Source organism: Macaca fascicularis, chromosome 3 (genome assembly GCF_037993035.2).
Source record: "Macaca fascicularis isolate 582-1 chromosome 3, T2T-MFA8v1.1".
NCBI lineage: Eukaryota > Metazoa > Chordata > Mammalia > Primates > Cercopithecidae > Macaca > Macaca fascicularis.
The window spans coordinates 74,617,181-74,626,182 of NC_088377.1; the positions used below are offsets into that span (position 1 = coordinate 74,617,181).

Sequence of the window (9,002 nt, forward strand, 5' to 3'; positions counted from 1 at the left end):
CCGCTCCTGCCTCCCAGTGACCTCGTTAGGCTCAGCTCATTCGTCACGTTGAACGGCCTTTCCAGGCCTAGCCTTTGCCTTTTAGTGGCCTCTCCAGGCCCCGAACTTCCTCAGGCTGGCCCCTCCATTCCCAGTCGCAGCCTCCCGGCCTCCCATTCAGGCCCAGCTCCTCCTGCTCCCGGCTGCGGCCGCGGGTCCACCCCGGCCTCACGACAACCTCCTTGGGCTCGGCTCCGGCCCAGCTCCCGCTCCGCGGCCTTTGTAGGTCCCAAGCGTCCTGAACCCGGGCCCCACGATGGCCACTCCCGGCCCGTGTCCTGCCCTCCGACGGCGTCTCCACGCACCAGAGTTCCTCCAGCCAGCCCCTCCCGGCCCAGGTCCTCCTCTGGGCGACCTCCTCAACCCAGGACTTGACCTCCAGTCGGCCTCGCCACGCCAAGCCTCCTGCCGCCCGAAGGCCTGCACAGGCCCAGCCACTGCGTCCCAGCGGACTCTCCACGCCCAGCTCTCGCCTGACTGCGGCCTCTCCAAGCCAGAGCTCCTCCTGCCTTTCGGTAGCTCCGCCGGGCCCCGCTCCTGCCTCCCCGTGGCCTCGTTAGGCCCGGCTCATTCGTCACGGGGAACGGCCTTTCCAGGCCCAGGTTTGCCTTTTGGCGGCCTCTCCAGGCCCCTAACTTCCTCAGGCCGGCCCTCCAGGCCCAGTCGCGGCCTCCCGGCCTCCCATCCAGGTCCAGCTCTTTCTGTTTTTGGCTGCGGCCGCAGGCCGAGCCCCAGCGTCACGACAACCTCCTTTGGTTCGGCTCCGGCCCAGCTCCCGCTCCACGGCCTTTGAAGGCCGCAAACGTCCTGAAGCCGAGCCCCACGGTGGCCCCTCCGCACCCGGCCCCTGCTCTCCGACGGCATCTCCACGCCCCAGACTTCCTCCAGCCAGCCTCTCCAGGCTCAGCTCCTCCTCTGTGCGGCCTCCTAAGGCCCAGGACTTGACCTCCAGTCGGCCTCTCCAGGCCCAGCCTCCTGCCGTCCGAAGGCCTGCACAGGCCCAGCCTCTGCCTCCCAGTGGACTCTGCACGCCCAGCTCTCGCCTGACTGTGGCCTCCCCAGGCCAGAGCTCCTCCTGCCTTTCGGCAGCTCCGCCGGGCCCTGCTCATGCCTCCCAGTGGCCTCGTTAGGCCCGGCTCATTCGTCACGTTGAACGGCCTTTCGAGGCCTAGCCTTTGCCTTTTAGCGGCCGCTCCAGGCCCCGAACTTCCTCAGGCCGGCCCCTCCAGGTCCAGTCGCGGCCTCCCGGCCTCTCGTCCAGGCCCAGCTCCTCCTGCTGCCGGCTGCGGCCGCGGGCCCACCCCGGCCTCACGACAACCTCCTTTGGCACGGCTCCGGCCCAGCTCCCGCTCCGCGACGTTTGTAGGCCCCAAACGTCCTGAAGCCGGGCCCCACGGTGGCCTTTCCGGGCCCGGCTCCTGCCCTACGATGGCGTCTCCATGCCCCAGACTTCCTGCAGCCAGCCTCTCCAGGCCCAGCTCCTCCTCCCGGCGGCCTCTGCAGGCCCACGCTGGCCTCGAGTCGGCCTCTCCAGAGCTCGATCCTGCTCCCGGCGGCCCCTGCGGGCCCAACTCGTCGCCCACTCGTCCTCCGCCGGCCCAGCTCCTGCCTCTGCGCGGCCTCTCCAGCTGCCAGACTTCCTCACGTCAGCCCCTCCAGGCCCAGCTCCTCCTGCCTGCCACTGGCCTCTTAAGGCCCAGCCCCGCTCACGCCTCTGGGTGGCCTCCTCAGGCCCAGGACTTGACCTCCAGTCGTCCTCGCCACACCAAGCCTCCTGCCTTCCGAAGGCCTGCACAGGCCCAGCCACTGCGTCCCAGCGGACTCTCCACTCCCAGTTCTCGCCTGACTGCGGCCTCCCCAGGCCAGAGCTCCTCCTGCCTTTTGGCAGCTCCGCCTGGCCCCGCTCCTGCCTACCAGTGGCCTCGTTAGGCCCAGCTCATTGGTCACGTTGAACGCAGGCCTAGCCTTTGCCTTTTAGCGGCCTCTCCAGGCACCGAACTTCCTCAGGCCGGCCCCTTGAGGCCCCGTCGCGGCCTCCCGGCCTCCCGTCCAGGCCCAGCTCCTCCTGCTCCCGGCTGCGGCCGCGGGCCCACCCCGGCCTCCCGACAACCTCCTTGGGCTCGGCTCCGGCCCAGCTCCCGCTCCGCGGCCTTTGTAGGTCCCAAGCGTCCTGAAGCCGGGCGCCACGATGGCCACTCCCGGCCCGCCTCCTGCCCTCCGACGGCGTCTCCACCCCCCAGAGTTCCTCCAGCCAGCTGCTCCTGGCCCAGCTCCCCATCTGGGCGGCCTCCTCAGCCCAGGACTTGACCTCGAGTCGGCCTCGCCACGCCAAGCCTCCTGCCGCCCGAAGGCCTGCACAGGCCCAGCCAGTGCGTCCCAGCGGACTCTCCACGCCCAGCTCTCGCCTGACTGCGGCCTCCCCAGGCCAGAGCTCCTCCTGCCTTTCGGCAGCTCCGCCGAGCCCCGCTCCCGCCTCCCCGTGGCCTCGTTAGGTCCGGCTCCTTCGTCACGGGGAACGGCCTTTCCAGGACCAGCCTTTGCCTTTTGGCGGCCTCTCCAGGCCCCGAACTACCTCAGGCCGGCCGCTCGAGGCCCAGTCGCGGCCTCCCGGCCTCCCGTCCAGGCCCAGCTTTTTATGTTTCCGGCTACGGCCGCAGGACGAGCCCCGGCCTCACGACAACCTCCTTGGGCTCGGCTCCGGCCCAGCTCCCGCTCCGCGGCCTTTGTAGGCCCCAAACGTCCTGAAGCCGGGCCCCACGGTGGCCTCTCCGGGCCCGGCCCCTGCCCTCGGACGGCGTCTCCACGCCCCAGAGTTCCTCCAGCCAGCCTCTCTCGGCCCAGCTCCCCCTCTGGGCGGCCTCCTCACCCCAGGACTTGACCTCCAGTCGGCCTCGCCACGCCAAGCCTCCTGCCGCCCGAAGGCCTGCACATGCCCAGCCACTGCGTCCCAGCAGACTCTCCACGCCCAGCTCTCGCCTGACTGCGGCCCCCCAGACCAGAGCTCCTCCTACCTTTCGGCAGCTCCGCTGGGCCCCGCTCCTGCCTCCCCGTGGCCTCGTTAGGCCTGGCTAATTCGTCACGGGGAACGGCTTTTCCAGGCCCAGCCTTTGCCTTTTGGCGGCCTCTCCAGGCCCCGAACTTCCTCAGGCCGGGACTTCCAGGCCCAGTCGCGGCCTCCCGTCCTCCCATCCAGGCCCAGCTCCTCCTGCTGCCGGCTGCGGCCGCGGGCCCACCCCCAGCCTCACGACAACCTCGTTTGGCTCGGCTCCGGCCCAGCTCCCACTCCGCGGCCTTTTGTAGGCCTCTAACGTCCTGAAGCCGGGCCCCACGGTGGCCTCTCCGGGCCCGGCTCCTGCCCTACGACTGCGTCTCCACGCCCCAGACGTCCTGCAGCCAGCCTCTCCAGGGCCAGCTCCTCCTCCCGGCGGCCTATCCAGGCCCACGCTGGCCTCGAGTCGGCCTCTCCAGGGCTCGCTCCTGCTCCCGGAGGCCACTGCGGACCCAACTCGTCGCCCAGTCGACCTCCGCTGGCCCAGCTCCTGCCTCTCCGCGGCCTCTCCAGCTGCCAGACTTCCTCACGTCAGCCCCTCCAGGCCCAGTTCCTCCTGCCTGCCACTGGCCTCTTGAGGCCCAGCCCCGCTCACGCCTCTGGGCGGCCTCCTCAGGCCCAGGACTTGACGTCCCGTCGGCCTCGCCAGGCCCAGCCTCTTGCCGCACGAAGACCTGCACAGGCCCAGCCTCTGCCTCCCAGCGGACTCTCCACTCCCAGTTCTCGCCTGACTGCGGCCTCCCCAGGCCAGAGCTCCTCCTGCCTTTTGGCAGCTCCGCCTGGCCCCGCTCCTGCCTCCCAGTGGCCTCGTTAGGCCCAGCTCATTGGTCACGTTGAACGCAGGCCTAGCCTTTGCCTTTTAGCGGCCTCTCCAGGCCCCGAACTTCGTCTGGCCGGCCCCTCCAGGCCCAGTCGCGGCCTCCCGGCCTCCCGTCCAGGCCCAGCTCCTCCTGCTCCCGGCTGCGGCCGCGGGCCCACCCCGGCCTCACGACAACCTCGTTGGGCACGGCTCCGGCCCAGCTCCCGCTCCGCGGCCTTTGTAGGTCCGAAGCGTCCTGAAGCCTGGCGCCACGATGGCCACTCCCGGCCCGCCTCCAGCCCTCCGACGGCGTCTCCGCGCCCCAGACTTCCTCCAGCCAGCCTCTCCTGGCCCAGCTCCCCCTCTGGGCGGCCTCCTCAGCCCAGGACTTGAGCTTGAGTCGGCCTCGCCACGCCAAGCCTCCTGCCGCCCGAAGGCCTGCACAGGCCCAGCCACTGCGTCCCAGCGGACTCTCCACGCCCAGCTCTCGCCTGACTGCGGCCTCCCCAGGCCAGAGCTCCTCCTGCCTTTCGGCAGCTCTGCCGGGCCCCGCTCATGCCTCCCAGTGGCCTCGTTAGGCCCGGCTCATTCGTCACGTTGAACGGCCTTTCCAGGCCTAGCCTTTGCCTTTTAGCGGCCTCTCCATGCCCCGAACTTCCTCAGGCCGGCCCCTCGAGGCCCAGTCGCGGCCTCCCGGCCTCCCGTCCAGGCCCAGCTCCTCCTGCTCCCGGCTGCGTCCGCGGGCCCACCCCGGCCTCACGACAACCTCCTTGGGCTCGGCTCCGGCCCAGCTCCCGCTCCGCGGCCTTTGTAGGTCCCAAGCGTCCTGAAGCCGGGCCCCACGATGGCCACTCCCGGCCCGCCTCCTGCCCTCCGACGGTGTCTCCACGCCCCAGAGTTCCTCCAGCCAGCCTCTCCCGTCCCAGGTCCCCCTCTGGGCGGCCTCCTCACCCCAGGACTTGACCTCCAGTCGGCCTCCCCACGCCAAGCCTCCTGCCGCCCGAAGGCCTGCACAGGCCCAACCACTGCGTCCCAGCGGACTCTCCACGCCCAGCTCTCGCCTGACTGCGGCCTCTCCAAGCCAGAGCTCCTCCTACCTTTCGGCAGCTCCGCCGGGCCCCGCTCCTGCCTCCCCGTGGCCTCGTTAGGTCCGGCTCCTTTGTCACGGGGAATGGCCTTTCCAGGGCCAGCCTTTGCCTTTTGGCGGCCTCTCCAGGCCCCGAACTTCCTCAGGCCGCCCCTCCAGACCCAGTCGCGGCCTCCCGGCCTCCCGTCCAGGCCCAGCTCCTCCTGCTCCCGGCTGCGTCCGCGCGCCCAGCCCCGGCCTCACGACAACCTCCTTTGGCTCGGCTCCGGCCCAGCTCCCACTCCGCGGCCTTTGTAGGCCCCAAACGTCCTGAAGCCGGGCCCCACGGTGGCCTCTCCGGACCCGGCTCCTCCACTCCGACGGCGTCTCCACGCCCCAGACTTCCTCGAGCCAGCCTCTCCCGGCCCAGCTCCTCCTCTGGGCGGCCTCCTCAGGCCCAGGACTTGACCTCCAGTCGGCCACGCCACGCCAAGCCTCCTGCCGCCTGAAGGCCTGCACAGGCCCAGCCACTGCCTCCCAGCGGACTCTCCACGCCCCGCTCTCGCCTGACTGCGGCCTCCCCAGACCAGAGCTCCTCCTGCCTTTCGGCAGCTCCACTGGGCCCCGCTCCTGCTTCCCCGTGGCCTCGTTAGGCCCGGCTCACACTTCACGGCGAACGGCTTTTCCATGCCCAGCCTTTGCCTTTTGGCGGCCTCTCCAGGCCCCGAACTTCTTCAGGCCGCCCCCTCCAGGCCCAGTCGCGGCCTCCCGGCCTCCCGTCCAGGCCCAGCTTTTTCTGTTTGTGGCTGCGGCCGCAGGCAGAGCCCCGGCCTCACGACAACCTCTTTCGGCTCGGCTCCGGCCCAGCTCCCGCTCCGCGGCCTTTCTAGGCCCTAAATGTCCTGAAGCCGGGCCCCACGGTGACCTCTCCGGGCCCGGCTCCTGCCCTCCGACGGCGTCTCCACGCCCCAGACTTCCTGCAGCCAGTCTCTGCAGGCCCAGCTCCTCCTCCCGGCGGCCACTGCAGGCTGACGCTGGCCTCGAGTCGGTTTCTCCAGGGCTCGCTCCTGCTCCCGGCAGCCTCTGCGGCCCCAAGTCGTCGCCAAATTGGTCTCCGCCGGCCCAGCTCCTGCCTCTCCGCGGCCTCAGCAGCTGCCAGACTTCCTCAGGTCAGTCCCTCCAGGTCCTGCTCCTCCTGCCTGACACTGGCCTCTTGAGGCCCAGCCCCGCTCACGCCTCTGGGCGTCCTCCTCAGGCCCAGGACTTCACCTCCAGTCGGCCTCGCCAGGCCAAGCCTCCTGCCGCCCGAAGGCCTATAGAGGCCCAGTCTCTGCCTCCCAGCGGACTCTCCACGCCCAGCTCTCGCCTGACTGCGGCCTCCCCAGGCCAGAGCTCCTCCTGGCTTTCGGCAGCTCCGCCAGGCCCCGCTCCTGCCTCCCAGTGGCCTAGTTAGTCCCGGCTCATTCGTCACGGGGGACGGCATTTCCAGGCCCAGCCTTTGCCTTTTGGCGGCCTCCCCAGGCCCCAAACTTCCTCAGGCCACCCCCTCCAGGCCCAGTCGCGGCCTCCCGGCCTCCCGTCCAGGCCCAGCTCCTCATGTTCCCGGCTGCGGCCTCTGGACCATGCCGGCCTCACGACAACCTCTTTGGGGTCGGCTCCGGCCCAGCTCTCCCTCCGGGGCCTTTGTAGGCCCCAATTGTCCTGAAGCCGGGCCCCACGGTGGCCTCTCCGGGCCCGGCTCCTGCCCTCCGACGGCGTCTCCACCCCCCGGACTTCCTGCAGCCAGCCTCTCCAGGCATAGCTCCTCCTCCCGGCGGCCTCTGCAGGCCCACGCTGGCCTCGAGTCGGCCTCTCCAGGCCCAGCTCCTCCTCCCGGCGGCCTCTGTGTGCCCATGCTGGCCTCGAGTCGGCGTCTCCAGGGCTCGCTCCTGCTCCCGGCGGCCCCTGTGGGCCCAACTCGTTGCCCAGTCGGCCTCCGCCGGCCCAGCTCCTGCCTCTCCGCGGCCTCAGCAGCTGCCAGACTTCCTCAGGTCAGCCCCTCCAGACTCAGCTCCTCCTGCCTGCCACTGGCCTCTTGAGGCCCAGCTCCGCTCACTCCTCTGGGTGGCCTCCACAGGCCCAGGACTTGCCCTCTAGTCGGCCTCCCCAGGCCCAGCCTCCTGCCGCCCGAAGGCCTGCACAGGCCCAGCCTCTGCCTCCCAGCGGACTCTCCATGCCCAGCTCTCGCCTGACTGCGGCCTCCCCAGGCCAGAATTCCTCCTGCCTTTCGGCAGCTCCGCCGGGCCCCGCTCCTGCCTCCCAGTGGCCTCGTTAGGCCCGGCTCATTCGTCACGGGGAACGGCCTTTCCAGGCCCAGCCTTTGCCTTTTCGCGGCCTCTCCAGGCCCCGAACTTCTTCAGGCCGGCCCCTCCAGGCCCAGTTGCGGCCTCCTGGCCTCCCGTCCAGGCCCAGCTCCTCCTGCTGCCGGCTGGGGCCGCAGGCCCAGCCCCGGCCTCACGACAACCTCTTTCGGCTCGGCTCCGCCCCAGCTCCCGCTCCGCGGCCTTTTTAGGCCCCAAATGTCCTGAAGCCGGGCCCCACGGTGACCTTTCCTGGCCCAGCTCCTGCCCTCCGACGGCGTCTCCACGCCCCAGACTTCCTGCAGCCAGCCTCTCCAGGCCCAGCTCCTCCTCCCGGCGGCCTCTGCAGACCCACGCTGGCCTCGAGTCGGCCTCTCCAGGGCTCTCTCCTGCCTCCGGCGACCCCTGCGGGCCCAACTCGTCGCCCAGTCGGCCTCCGACGTCCCAGCTCCGGCCTCTCCGCAGCCTCAGCAGCTGCCAGACTTCCTCAGGTCAGCCTCTCCAGGCCCAGCTGCTCCTGCCTGCCACTGGCCTTTTGAGGTCCAGCCCCGCTCACGCCTCTGGCGGCCTCCTCAGGCCAAGGACTTGACCTCAAGTCGGCCTCGCCAGGCCCAGCATCCTTCCTCCCGAAGGCCTGCAGAGGCCCAGCCTCTGCCTCATAGCGGAGTCTCTACTGCCTTTCCAGGCCATGTTTTTTCCTTTTGGCTGTCTATGTAGGCCCAGAGCTGCCTGAAGTCTGCCTTGCCTTTCCCAGTTTCTGCCTCTCGGTGTTCTCTTCTGGCCCAGCTCTTCTTCCTGGGTGCATCTGCAGGTAAGGTTTTGCCTCACAACAACCACTTTTGATTCAGCTCATGTGCAGCCTCTGGCGCCCTTGTAGACCCAAAACTTTCTCAAGTCCAGTCCTCCAGTTCCACTGCCTTCCTCGTGGCAGCCTAAAGAGGCCCAGGTTTTGCCCAACAATGGTTTCTCCAGGCAGCCTCAACAGACCCAGCTCCTGCCTCACACTGGCATCTCTAGGCCCTGCTGCTGCCTCTCACTGTCCTCACCTCGCCCATCTTTTTCCTTATGCCTGCCTCCCATATCCCAGCTCCTGTCTCACTGTCGTCCCTGTCATACCAGCTCCTGTCTCACGGTGGCCTCTTGTGGCCCATCTTCGGCCTCATAATGACAACTTGAGCCCATCTTCTGCCTCGTCATGGTCTTTTCTGGCTTTGCTCTTGCCTCGCAGTCACCTCTTCTGGATCCATCTTTTTAGTCTTTGATGGTCAACAGCATCAAGGAGCCTAATGCTTCCCTGGACTCTTAATTGTTGGTAACTTCACAGCAGAGTACCTTAGCAAAACACCTCCCTCTTCTTTTAACCTTGACAGTGCATTTGTTACAAATTTACAATAAATTCTGCCTGCGTGGTTTCATACTGATTTTTGTGTTATTTAGTGTCTCATCGTTTTTCTTGTTTTCTTTGGGTGGGAATGGGAATGAGCCTCTGCTTCGGCCCTTTTTCTTTGCTCTGGACATGGTAACTTCTCACTTCATGTCTTCTATATGTATATTTTTTACAGTTATCTTTTTTGTTTTGTTAGGGTCTTGCTCTGTCACCCAGGCTGGATTGTAGTCATGTGATCATGGTTCACTGCAGCCTTAGCCTTTTGGCCTGAAGTGATTCTCCCAACTCCACATCTTGAGTAGCTGATACTACAGGCACGTGCC

The 9,002-nt window shown here is 68.2% G+C and overlaps 1 long non-coding RNA gene across 1 annotated transcript; it reads left to right on the forward strand.

Annotated features, from left to right (window-relative positions):
- Positions 1–5,794: 5,794 nt before the first annotated feature.
- Positions 5,795–8,712, forward strand: LOC135970138 (uncharacterized). Its single transcript, XR_010585650.2, has 2 exons — positions 5,795–8,103; positions 8,412–8,712. It is a non-coding gene; the product is annotated as an uncharacterized lncRNA (long non-coding RNA).
- The last annotated feature ends 290 nt before the right edge of the window (positions 8,713–9,002 follow it).